Genomic DNA, 13399 nt, shown 5'->3' on the forward strand with positions numbered 1-13399 from the left:
GGGGTAAAACACCTTCTTTGGATTTCTTAATTCAGAAGAGGGGTCTACATCGACGGCATTCAAAGCCTTGATCCAAGTCTAGAGGCAGAAACTTTGACATACTGTTGGGATTTGAGACTTGAGATGTGCTTTAGTTTCTTTTTTTCCCAAATCGTATGCAGTTTGCTCCATTTTGTCAATTTCTTTAGATTTTTGGGCTAGCTCCTTACTCAGTTCAGTGATTTGAGCTCGAGCAAGGGAGAGCTAACCCTCTACCTTTTTCAACTGATGGAGTTATTCCCGGGCTTGCCTCTCAAAGCTTTCAATTGCAGCATTAGCACTTTTCCTAGCTTTGTTGCGCTCGAACAACTTAAGGAGAGTTTCCTTTAGTTTTTTGTTAGCCAGGGCTTAGGCCTTCTGGGCGGCATAGTGCTTTGATTCCTTCTCTTTTTTCTCATAAAGGGCTTGATTAACCCACTCCTCGGCCACATGTGCTGCTTGGGTGGCGTAAGCATTCATAAGTAAGAAAAAGAGTAGAAGTTAAATGCTGTATATAAGAACAAAACAAAAACAAGAATTGACTACAAGGAGAAAGAAAATGTACCAGAGCTAAATCCCTTTTTAGGGACAAGAATATCTAGTGCTTCTTCAAGTTCCAGAGCTTGGCCATATCTCGGGGAAGTAGAAGTGCTTGCTCAACCGAATTGGCTATATAGCTCAACCTTTTGTTGTTAAAATTGTGGATTGAAGAATTCGTAGGGAGGGGGGCTCCGTCTAGTATAAGAGGAAGATTCCAATTAGGAGTGCGGGAATGGTGTTTAGGGATCATGTCCTAAGTCTCTCCCCCTCTCCTTTGTTGAGTTCGGCTTACTTTAGTGGCCTTACTTTGTTCGGGAGAAGCCTCTTCATGGATTTCTCCTTCCTCGGAGGATCCCTTGCCTCCCTTTTTATCACTCTTCCATTTTTTGTCAGCTGTTTCGGTTTGAAAGGTAGGAGGAGGGGCAAGAGTGGGGGTCTGGGCATTATGGGAACCTTAGGAGTGGCACCCCCAGTGTGTGATTCTAGTAAGGACAAAAGGTATAGCATTCTTTTCTCCAACACCAATGCTTTGAGAATCATAGTGGCCTCTTGGTCAGCACTAATTGAGGCAACAACTAGCCTCGAGCTGGATGCTATGTCTTCAATCTCATCCTGATGGTAGAAGACTTCGAAATCCTCGTCGTGGATGAGGCTTTTAGTACTTTCCTCCTGGGTCTCTTCCTCAGTCCCTTCAGACTGTGATTTAAGCTCAACGTCCGAGGATATAACTTCCTCAGTTAAGGTTTGAGGATCTGTAAAGACTGGGAGCTCCACAAGTTGGGCTCCGGCAGGAGGAGGCTTTCGAATGAATCCCTCGATGGCCATGTCAACTAGTGCCAAGCGTGGATCTCTTGCATTGATTACGTTCTTTGAAACTTGGAAGCGAGTAGAAATGGGTTTGAAACCCAAGATGACATGCATTGCTCAGAGTTGGCCATCTCGATTCAAAAAGATCTCGGATCTAAGAACCTGGTTCAACAAGTCGAAGTTCACCAAGTTGCATCTTTTGGCAGTATCCTTCTTAAAAAAAAAAAGAAAAAGAAAAAGAAAAAGAAAAAGAAAAAGAAAGAAAGAGGTTATTTTAGAAAGGTGGAGATAAAATGTGTGTGTTCTCATTTCGTAATAGTACAATATCTTAAAGGTATCCCTAAGCCACCCCAACTGGAACACCATCTTTGGTCGGGTAGTAAAGTCCATCATGCCATTCCCTTGAAATGAAGAGGAAATCCTCGTCCATACCCTGGTTCGTCTCGGGGAGGCAAGAAATTAATCTAACTGTTAGGACCCTAGTTTTTAGGTAATACCCCGCTTCGTTATTCCTCTAAAAACTATAAACCCAATTTATATTGTGATGGGTAAGATTTATACCCATCCTTTCATTCATGGCGTCTACACCGCCCAAAATCCTAAACATATTTGGGGCCACATTGGGTGTGACAGAGTCTATAAAGAATCAAAAAATCCCTAGTTACTCAAACTATAGGAAGCCTCATCCCACCTTTGATAAATGCTATCATGGGAATTGCTACTGCCTCTGTGGGTCTTTTTTCATGCCATTCTCCTGGATTGTAATGTTCTATGGATGCATTGCTAGGAATCCTATATCGCTTCTTAAACTTGTTGGGAAATTTAGACCCCAGTTGATAGAATTAACAAGTTTTAAACCCAAGTTATTAATTAGATTTATTATGAATAAAACTTGTTAAAACAAACAAACATCAATATCATGTCAAAATAATGCAATGGAAAAATAAATTAGACAAGATATGATGACCCAGGAAAACCAATGAAATAAACTAGTTTCACAGTAAAAAACCTGGGGGGAAACCTTCCCAAAAAGAAATCCACTATAGTAAAGAGAAGTTTCAGATCTAGTACAAAACCTTTGCCGCTAGACTCTACAATCGCTTTAGATGAACTCACAGTAGAAACCTTTTATCACTTCAGAACCTCTGAACTCTTCAATATATGAACGCCACCCTTTTGATGCATGAATCCTAGTACGTGACTAACCAATTACACGGATCCCAGTATACGACTTAATTATCAATTAGAAGAAGATGTTGACTGCAAAGTTCTTCACTTCATCCACACGATGAAGATCAGGAAGCACTTGGTTACAAAACCCTAAGGCGCAAAGACGTAGTAGCTTCTTTTAGAGAGAATAAGGCTTCGATCACCTTTTGCATATGTTCTCCTTGTATTCTCTTATGTAACGGCCTCTAAAATAAGCCTTATATAGGTCTAGGGTTGTGAGAAAAGAAACCCTACACATACATGTCAGCATGAGCTGAAAATCAGATCTGAAAATTTGAAATTCGTAAAGCTCGACAGATAAGGTGTTGAGCCAGGTGTCGAGGAACATCTCGATCGATCCACTAAGTGTCGAGAAGCTATCAAGGAGATAGAATATTTCTCGATCGATCGACCAGCTATCGAGAAGGTGTCGAGATTGCGATAAGAAACACCTTAAGAAGCTCGATAGATAGCTTAGCTGTCGAGAGGTGTCGAGCAGCTATCAAGCTTTAAAAACTCAACACTTCTTCATTTGTTTCTTGGATAGACTTGATGACTTCAAAAATTGAACTTGAAACAAGGTTTCTTGAATTATTGAACACATCCTAGATCTACCTAAATGCAAGTAAATTGCGTTTTGTCAAAGGATTAGTCAATTACACAAAATATGTCCTTAACAAAACTCCTCTTTGTGTTCAGGAGTATCGACTAAACTAAAGAATCTACCCATTTGTCAGGAAAGTAGCAAAAAGAAAAGGAAGACTTAAATACAAAATCTGTCACAGGAAGAAAGAATCAAAAGCAAAAAACACTTACAAAAATTTAAGAAGAGAGGATCCTCAGGCGAATTATCTGGAGTAAGGAGTATTATTTGCTTTAAAAGGAGTAAAATGAGGGAAGAGTCTCCAAACTTCCCCTTATATAAGAGACAAAAAAGAAGTGGAGATTTTCCCGCCTCTTTAATTGAAGAAATGAGGGCCATAGGACGAGAATTTGATCGTAGAACGTGGGGGACAGCAAGCCACCCGTAGCATTTATGGCGAAGTTACGGATTACAAAGCATTAGGAGCGTGTCTCAGTCAGTTGAAGAGATGCTCTCACTTGGGAACTTGTAGGAAGCATGTTGTGGCAACCAGTTCTCCTTAAACAAAACCTCCCTCTCCTAGGGTAGGAACGAAAAGTGCAGTTTTGGGGGCTATTGTGGAGGCACGAGGATCCAAAGCAATAATAAAGTAGGCAAGGGTATTTCTGAGGAGGAGAATTTCGTGAGGAATCCTTAGAGAGGACCTATTTTACTAATAAGGAGTTCAGGATGTTGCCATTGATGAAGATACCGAAGACTCCTTATTAAGCTAGAAGGCCGAGAATCAGGTGTATAGGGAGGATGGTGCAATCCTAGGGGGGACAAAGGTAACTTGGTGTAAAACAAGGAAGAGAAGAAAAAAGAAGGACGAGATAACCATCCTCTCCGCATTAAATGCACTGCAACTACTTAGTTGGCTACATTAATGGGGAAATGATCATGAATAGTGTTCTTCACAGCTCATATTCTGGTGTAAACACCTTCTAGCAAGGTCTTTATAGGACAAGTGTCAGGAGAGTTTGATCATAACCCTCCAAATGTAAGATCTAGGTGCATCCTTGCTGAGTTATATAAAGCCAAGAAGCATCTGGATCAAAGGAAGAGAAAAGAATAGTGGAGGAGAAACAAAAGAGAGAAAAGATCCATCCCATTGTACCTTCCTCCTCAGATTGAACCCGAGGACAAACACTTAGTCAATTTTCAAGCTATTTCTTGTTGAAACGATACCATTTTGTGTATAGTTCTTGGGTATGGCTGTCATTTTTTTGTTACAGAATGGGTATTTAAAGTTGACCTCACATCCCATTGTGAGAGACCGCGCCCCTGGCCCGTTTTATGGGATGTTGGGCCAAACCCACGTGAATGGGTGGAGTCGTGTTATTACTTCTCAAAATGGAGGTTCGACTAGTTATATTTCCCCCTTTAGATTAAGGGTTTTACAATGGAGTCGCCACTTATTTAATTATTGGAAAAATGAGAAAACCATAAATGAAAAATTCCTCATTTTATTAATTTGAAATTGAATTTACATTGATCATAGAAAAATTACATGACTTTGGTCCTACATACAATCTAAGATAAAGTACATGGCTTTGTTTCCTAGTTACAATCTAAAAATAAAAAATTACATGGATAAGCATTTGATCTACTAACCCTCGATCTAAGCTCGGAGGCTATGTTACAAGGTGTGAAGGTGTTAGGCACCCACCTTGCCCGGTGAAACCGGTCTTCTAGACTATGGTAGCCAACATTCATATCATATCATTCAATATGTCAATCAATTTGCATGTTGAATTTAATGTGTGTGTATGTGATAAACTCTAATTCAATTTATTAAGCATGACATTTGGATTGAAAAATAAACTCTAGTGAATGTGTGTGGATAGTGATAACTTAGATTCAAAGATTTGAAAAAATTACTAAACAAATATGTTTTTCATATTTTTGATGTGGATTTAAGATTAAATCTAGTGATATGCATGAACATGTGATGAACAACTAAGAACATGTGAAGAACACATAAGAACATTCAAACATATTCAAGGGAATTATCATGCTTTAATCTTAAATTCTTATCATGGCAATATAAACAAATAGTTAGGGAAGGAGATTATACCTTCATGCAAGATCCATATAATGGAGGAGGGGATTGTTGATGGAGGTCCTAAGAGTGGAGGAAAAGAAGAGCTAGGAGAGGGAGAGTGAGTCTCACTCAATACCTTGAGTCTCAGGAAGACCAAGATATGACAAGACTACTCAACTTTACTAGAACTCAAGAGAAGAGAAGAGAGGGGAGTTTATATAGTAGTGGTGGAGGAAATATGAATGAAAGACCATTTAATGAGAGTTGACAAGGAATCATGAACCTAGACCTCATTTTAGCCTTTGGGGAAATCTGGTGCATTAAATGGAAAGATTGGTGGGAGTGAGGAGCAAGCCAAAATTCGGTTTTCCCCTAGCTGCTGTCACAGCCTATAAAGCCAACTTTGAAAAATCATATCTGCCTCAATTCTGATCGGAATTGTCTCATTTTTATGCCCAAATTGAAGGCCCGGATGTCTAGTTTCTGGGAATAATAATCTCATTCACAGATTCAAAATATTCTGAGAGATATCAATGAAATGGTAAGCAGAGGTCATTTGTTAGAAAACGGTTTCAGCACAATTAACATTAATAGGTCCCCAAATTAGCTCCCAATTAACATTAAATGGCTCCAATCACTCCCATTTCAGATTTAATTGACTCTAAATTTACTCTAATTAAAAGATAATTGTACAAATTACTCATTGAATAATTAATGTTTAACTATCTAGTTAATTAGGTGTATGCAATTCTACCATAAAATGTAGTCCTAACCAATCAAATTATGATACATCATCGATCTCAAATTGATTATATTTATAACCAATTGAAATCAATTGTTCATAATCACATATAGTCAGACTCAATTTGTAATAGTGCATCTCAGCCATTAAAACTTGATTTGATGATAACTTTCAATCTAATGGTCCGATTAGGGCTCATGACCAGTCGATTTGATCGTTATAACATCAAGATCATTTTGGTGAAATGAGATTAAGGATCTAATGACCAGAATCAAGATGCATATTTTCAATGTGAAATTACCTTTTTACCCTCCATATGAGGTTAAATACGGGTTGCAAAATAGGGTGTCAACAGAATGCCCCTCATTGGCAGAGCTTGAAAAGCGAATGCCAATGTATGAAAGAGACACCTAACTTTGCAATTAGTATTTAACCGTGGTGAATGTATGATGCATATAAATAAAAATGCAGACGGTCATGTTCTGGATCAAAATGTGGACTGAATCTCGAGGGAGATTGCCTACGTACCTCTTAGTGGGAGGATCAGGTCTAAATGTAGTTCATGCATGCAGCCCCCCCCCCCTTTTGTTTTTGTTTTTGTTTTTTTTTTTGTGTTTTTTTTGAAAAAAATGAGTACAAGACATACTTACCAGTGGTCTGATGGATTTGAAGTTTTGGACGTGCTTCCCAGAGGTCGGCGGATTTGAAATTTGGACGTGCTTCCCAGAGATCCAATGGTTTGATTTTGGACGTGCTTCCCAGAGGTCCATTGAAATTGAATTTGGACGTGCTTCCCAGAGGTCCAATGGATTGAAGTTTTGGACGTGCTTCCCAGAGGTCCGATGGTTTGAAGTTTGGACGTGCTTCCCAGAGGTCCGATGGATTGAATTTAGACGTGCTTCCCAGAGGTCCGATGGTTTGAAGTTTGGACATGCTTCCCAGAGGTCCATTGAAATTGAAGTTTGGACGTGCTTCCCAGAGGTCCGATGGATTGAATTTGGACGTGCTTCCCAGAGGTCCGATGGATTGAAGTTTTGGACGTGCTTCCCAGAGGTCCATTGAAATTGAAGTTTGGACGTGCTTCCCAGAGGTCCGATGGATTGAATTTGGACGTGCTTCCCAGAGGTTCGATGGATTGAAGTTTTGGACGTGCTTCCCAGAGGTCCGATGGTTTGAAGTTTGGACGTGCTTCTCAGAAGTCCATTAAAATTGAAGTTTGGATGTTCTTCCCAGAGGTCCGATGGTTTGAAGTTTGGATGTGCTTCCCAGAGGTCCATTGAAATTGAAGTTTGGACGTGCTTCCCAGAGATCCAATGGTTTGATTTTGGACGTGCTTCCCAGAGGTCCATTGAAATTGAATTTGGATGTGCTTCCCAGAGGTCCGATGGATTAAAGTTTTGGACGTGCTTCCCAGAGATCCGATGGTTTGAAGTTTGGACGTGCTTCCCAGAGGTCCATTGAAATTGAAGTTTGGACGTGCTTCCTAGAGGTCCGATGGATTGAATTTGGATGTGCTTCCCAGAGGTCCGATGGATTGAAGTTTTGGACGTGCTTCCCAGAGGTTCGATGAAATTGAAATTTGGACGTGCTTCCTAGAGGTCCGATGGAATTGAAAGGTATTATTCATATCGATGTGTGTGGGCCTTTTACCCTAATACCTGCAAAATAAATACTTTCAATTAGTAACAGAGTTATTCATTGAAAAATTTTTGGCATACCTGGAGAATGCCCTTAGTTTGGGACATATTCCATGCTTCAATGAATGTTGAGGATGGGCAATTGACTTGATGTTGCACCACTGGAGAATATGGAAGAGGATGATAGCTTTCTGTTCCTGAAGAAGAATTTAATGAAGATTTTTTTTTTGAAATGAATTTGGAAAACTTGAGTTTTTTAAAGGAATTGAAAATTTTGATTGATGATTTTTTTTTTTTTTTTGAAATATGAAGATTTGTTCATTATCAAAAAGTGAAGAAGATGAAGATGGAGTAAAAGTGATGAAGATTTATTCATGATGATGTTTTTTGAAAAACCTATCCTTTGAATGAGAACAACTTTGGTTGGGAGTTGATGCAGATTACTGGATAAGTCCTTGCTTAATTCCTGTAAAAAGATAATTTCAATTAGCAATGGATTTATTCATTGAAATGAATTGAAAGTATTTAGCCAATGCCCCTAGTTTGAGGCATATTCCATGCTTAAATTGAAGTTGAGTTCATTTGATGTTGCAACAATTGGGGAACATGAAAGAAGATCACGGTCCGTCATCATTGGTTCCTGCAAAAAGGCTTTCTTTCTCTAGCTTGTTAGAAACCAATTATCCTGAAAACTTGCATACAATATAAATAGGCCAATGCTCTAAGTTTAAACATGCTTAATGCAAAACAAATGAGTTTAGCCTAACATGCACCCAAACAATTTTGTCACATTATTTTGACTTTGTTCTCCAAGGTTGTTTGAGTGAAAGGGATCGAGCCTCTGCAAGGTTGCCTATGTACCTCTGTCACAGAGGATCAGGTCAAGACGTAGTTCAAGAGAACTGGATTTTGAAAAAGATTGATTTTTTTTTTTGAAAAAAAGCAAATTTCCATTTTTTTTTTGAACAAGATGTGATCCTTTGAACAACTATTTTGGAAAATCAATGTGTTTAAGAACCAAACAAATCTCTTTGATTAGGAAGGATCAAGATCATTAAACTCATGTAATCAAATTTCCTACATCCTTTTGAACATCGTCAGATTAAGTCTCCAAAGGCAATCAAGAAATGAAATGTGATAATATTTATGAATCACATTGTTGGGTGCAAACAAGGAGAGTGCTCCAGGTTTGGAAGTTCTTTTGAGGATTTGAGAATTTGAGAAATTTTGTCTTCGGACATATCATCCTGTGGGGTTTGACAATTTTAAGCATTTTTCCTTTTTAATTCAAGAGAAAGATATTATTAGAGTTTAAGATGCGCCTACAACTAGCAAGACTTCAAGGAGGTCTTTACTCATGGGTTGTAATGTAGGCCGAGTTCAGGTTATGAAATGAAGGATATAAAAAGGCTCAAAATTTCCTATGATGTTCCCCCAAGTATGCATTACTCAAAAATCAAGTATTGGAGGAGTTGTCACATTTCTTCTTTGTCATCTTCTCACTAGTCTTCATTGGTCACTTGTATCAACATTTGTTTTTATGCTCATTCATCTTGAATCATACCTCTAGACTTTTATCTTGTAAAATCCTTTTCTTTTTAGATTACATTTTCAAGTTTCCAATTTGCTAGGATTTTACCTTTTTTTTTTTCTTTTCTTTGGCCCTAGCTTTTGCCTAGGCCGCCCTTTTGGGTTTTCAGCCTAACGGGCTTTCTTTTCTTTTCTTTCCCTTTTGGCCCTAACTTTTGCCTAGACCGCCCTTTTGGGTTTTCAGCCTAGCAGGCTCCTTTTTTTTTTTTTGTCTTTCATCTCTTGATTGAATGAACTTTTGGGGACCTTTTGCCCTACTTGTATTTCTCAGCTTAATGATTTTTGGTCATTTTGATGCACTCTTTAGACTTCTTTATTGCCTCAATGCACTTGCACCTTTCTGTGCTTGATGAATCTTTTCCTTTTTTGATGAACTTTCTTTTGGACGAACCTTCTTTTGGATGAACCTTCTACTCTTCTTGGCATGATGAATTTCAGGTTCTTCAAACTTGATGCACATTTTGTTTTCTCTCACATTGATGGAATTTCATTTCTCTATCCTTGATTGAGTGAAAAATCCTTTTACTTTGATGATCTCTTATCTTTAACTAAATGAATTCTCTACTTGTCTTTCATGTCTTCTAGGAGCGCTTTATCAATTAGTTTCAAAACTACAAGGTCAACTCCTCCTTAACATGAGATTTAAGCATGCATACTTTGAATTTTCCCACCCTAGGTTTAGATTTTAGTGGGTTTATGCAAAAAAGAGGCTAAGTGTTTAAAGGCTCAAATGGGCTAGCAATGGATGATGAACATTCTAGGTCATAGGAAATAATTTGGTTTAACCAAAGATGGCCTCCTATCCCTAGTAATGCTTGCTTGTAGGCACAGTGATTCAAGCTCTTTTAATAAATTCATCTTAAAAGAAAAAGTATGAATGCTCTAATGATGTGAAACAAAAGACTTTTGAAAATTGGATCAAGTGCATGGATTCTCGAGATTTTTCAATGGATGGATTTTTTGATTGCCTTTTAAGACCATTTCTTCTTATATTCTAAGTCAAGTAGCAAAAGTCTTTACATGGATCAAATGAAATTAATCATTCCTTGGTACAAGTTGATTGCTCAAGCTTTTAAACATCAAGATTCTAAAAATGTTTTGTCCAAGGGATCCTCATGTACCATTTTGAAAAGGAGACTTCTTTTTTTTTCTTTTTTCTTTTTAATCTTGAAAGAAACAAAAAAAATTGGGTCTTTTTTTAAAAAGTCACTAGGAAGTTCAATGCCCCTAGTTCAAGGAATTTTTTTTTTTTAAATGACTTAAGGGCTCAATGCCCCTTGTCCAAAGGCTTTTTTCATTTGGAAATTTTTCTCTTTTTTTTGGGAAATTTGGAAATCTTGAATTGTTTTTTTTTATTATATATATACACAAACAAAGCTCATTAAATGCTACATGAAGAATTTGAATTCAAAGAAACATAGAAACATGGAATAAACAATCAAACTTTAAGCTTAACCATGATGTTGCAAACCAAATGCAGAGTGAGGCAAAGTTGGGCCACTTGCTTCCTCTTGGTCCATTTAGGATGCTTGAGGCTTGGTGTGCTTGAACCTTGATTATGATGAAATGGCTTGGGCTTTCACTTGGAAGGCTTGAACATTGATTATGATCTCTTGGTATCTGCTTGAAATGGCTTGGGCTTACACTTGGAAGGCATGCATCTTGTGAGCTTTTGGCCTTTGATGTTGATCATGAATATACACCTTTGATGGGCTCAAGTGTTGGGCTTAGACTCATTCAAGAAACAAATTGGGCTTCCATTTCAAGTAGAGTTCAATCTTAGGCTTTTGGGTTTGAGTTCATTCACAACATGCAATGCTCAAACAATCATGATGGGCTCAAGCGTTGGACTTGAGTCATCATGGTTCAAACAACGGCCAAACAAATGCGTAATGAAATGCAATTTACATGGACCGACCTAAAGGTAGGTTCTATGGGTCATTACAACATGGGTAGATAGTAGGTTAAAGGTCCCCACAAGCTAGGACGTCGTACCTCCCAACTTGTGACGCCAGGAGCGCCGCGTTGGTTCGAACGGTACAGTTTGTCCCTATAAACCACCATGGCATAACCATGATGATCCTTGTCGTGGTGGGTGGTAGGTTCACCGCTGGGTATGTGAGTCTCAGGAAGACCACAATCCACGGCTAATACTACCGGGCTTCCGGGCTAGCACACAAATAAAATGAATTTCATTCAAGCAAATGATGCATGACATGCAATATAATGACATATTAGATATATTATTTACAAAAAGTAATAAACAAACAATGACATGGTTGGCCACCATAACCTAATTGAAGCTTAGCCCTCAATATCCCTAGTGGAGTCGCCACTGTGAGAGACCGCACCCCCGGCCCGTTTTTATGGGATGTTGGGCCAAACCCATGTGAATGGGTGGAGTCGTGTTATTGCCTCTCAAAATGGAGATTCGACTAGTTATATTTTCCCCTTTACATTAAGGGTTTTACAATGGAGTTGCCACTTATTTAATTATTGGAATAAATAAGAAAACCAAAAATTGAAAAATTCCTCATTTTATTAATCTGTAATTCACTTTACATTGATCATAGGAAAATTACATGGCTTTAGTCCTAGATACAATCTAAGATAAAGTACATGGCTTTATTTCCTAGTTACAATCTAAAAATCAAAAATTACATGGATAAGCATTTGATCTACTAACCCTTGATCTAAACTCGGAGGCTATGTTACAAGGTGGGAAGGTGTTAGGCACCCACGTTGCCCGGTAAAACCGGTCTTCTAGACTATGGTGGCCAACATTCATATCACATCATCCAATATGTCAATCAATTTGTATGTTGAATTTAATGTGTGTGCATGTGATAAACCCTAATTCAATTTATTAAGCATGACGTTTGGATTAAAAAATGAACTCTAGTGAATGTGTGTGGATAGTGATAACCTAGATTCAAGGATTTGAAGAATTACTAAACAAACATGTTTTTCATATTTTTGATGTGGATTTAAGATTAAATCTAGTGATATGCATGAACATGTGATGAACAACTAAGAACATGTGAAGAACACATAAGAACAATTAAGAACATTCAAACATATTCAAGAGAATTATCATGCTTTAATCTTAAATTCTCATCATGACAATATAAGCAAACAGTTAGGGAAGGGGATTATACCTTCATGCAAGATCCATGTAATGGAGGAGGAGATTCTTGATGGAGGTCCTAAGGGTGGAGGAAAAGAAGAACTAGGAGAGGGAGAGTGAGTCTCACTCAATACCTTGAGTCTCAGGAAGACCAAGATATGACAAGACTACTCAACTTCACTAGAACTTAAGAGAAGAGAAGAGAGGGGGATTTTTTTTGTGTCCTTTGGAATGAAGGAGAGGGGGGTTTATATAGTAGTGGTGGAGGAAATATGAATGGAAAGCCATTTAATGAGAGTTGACAAGGAATCATGAACCTAGACCTCATTTTAGCCTTTAGGGAAATCTGGTGCATTAAATGGAAAGATTGGTGGGAGTGAGGAGCAAGCCAAAATTCGGTTTTCCCGTAGCTGCTGTCACAGCCTATAGAGCCAACTTTGAAAAATCATATCTGCCTCAATTCTGATTGGAATTGTCTCATTCTTGTGCTCAAATTGAAGCCCTGGATGTCTAGTTTCTGGGAAAAATAACCTCGTTCACAGATTCAAAATATTCTGAGAGATATCAATGAAATGGTAAGCAGAGGTCATTTGTTAGAAAATGGTTTCAGCACAATTAACATTAATAGGTCCCCAAATTAGCTCCCAATTAACATTAAATGGCTCCAATCACTCCCATTTCAGACTTAATTGGCTCTAAATTTACTCTAATTAAAAGATAATTGAACAAATTACTCATTGAATAATTAATGTTTAACTATCTAGTTAATTAGGTGTATGCAACTCTACCATAAAATGTAGTCCTAACCAATCAAATTATGATACATCATCGATCTCAAATTGATTATATTTATAACCAATTGAAATCAATTGTTCATAATCACATATAGTCAGACTCAATTTGTAATAGTGCATCTCAGTCATTAAAACTTGATTTGATGATAACTTTCAATCTAATGGTCCGATTAGGGCTCATGACCAGTCGATTTGATCGTTATAACATCAAGATCATTTTGGTGAAATGAGATTAAGGATCTAATGACCAGAATCAAGATGCATATTTC

Source organism: Quercus lobata, chromosome 6 (genome assembly GCF_001633185.2).
Source record: "Quercus lobata isolate SW786 chromosome 6, ValleyOak3.0 Primary Assembly, whole genome shotgun sequence".
Taxonomy (NCBI): domain Eukaryota; kingdom Viridiplantae; phylum Streptophyta; class Magnoliopsida; order Fagales; family Fagaceae; genus Quercus; species Quercus lobata.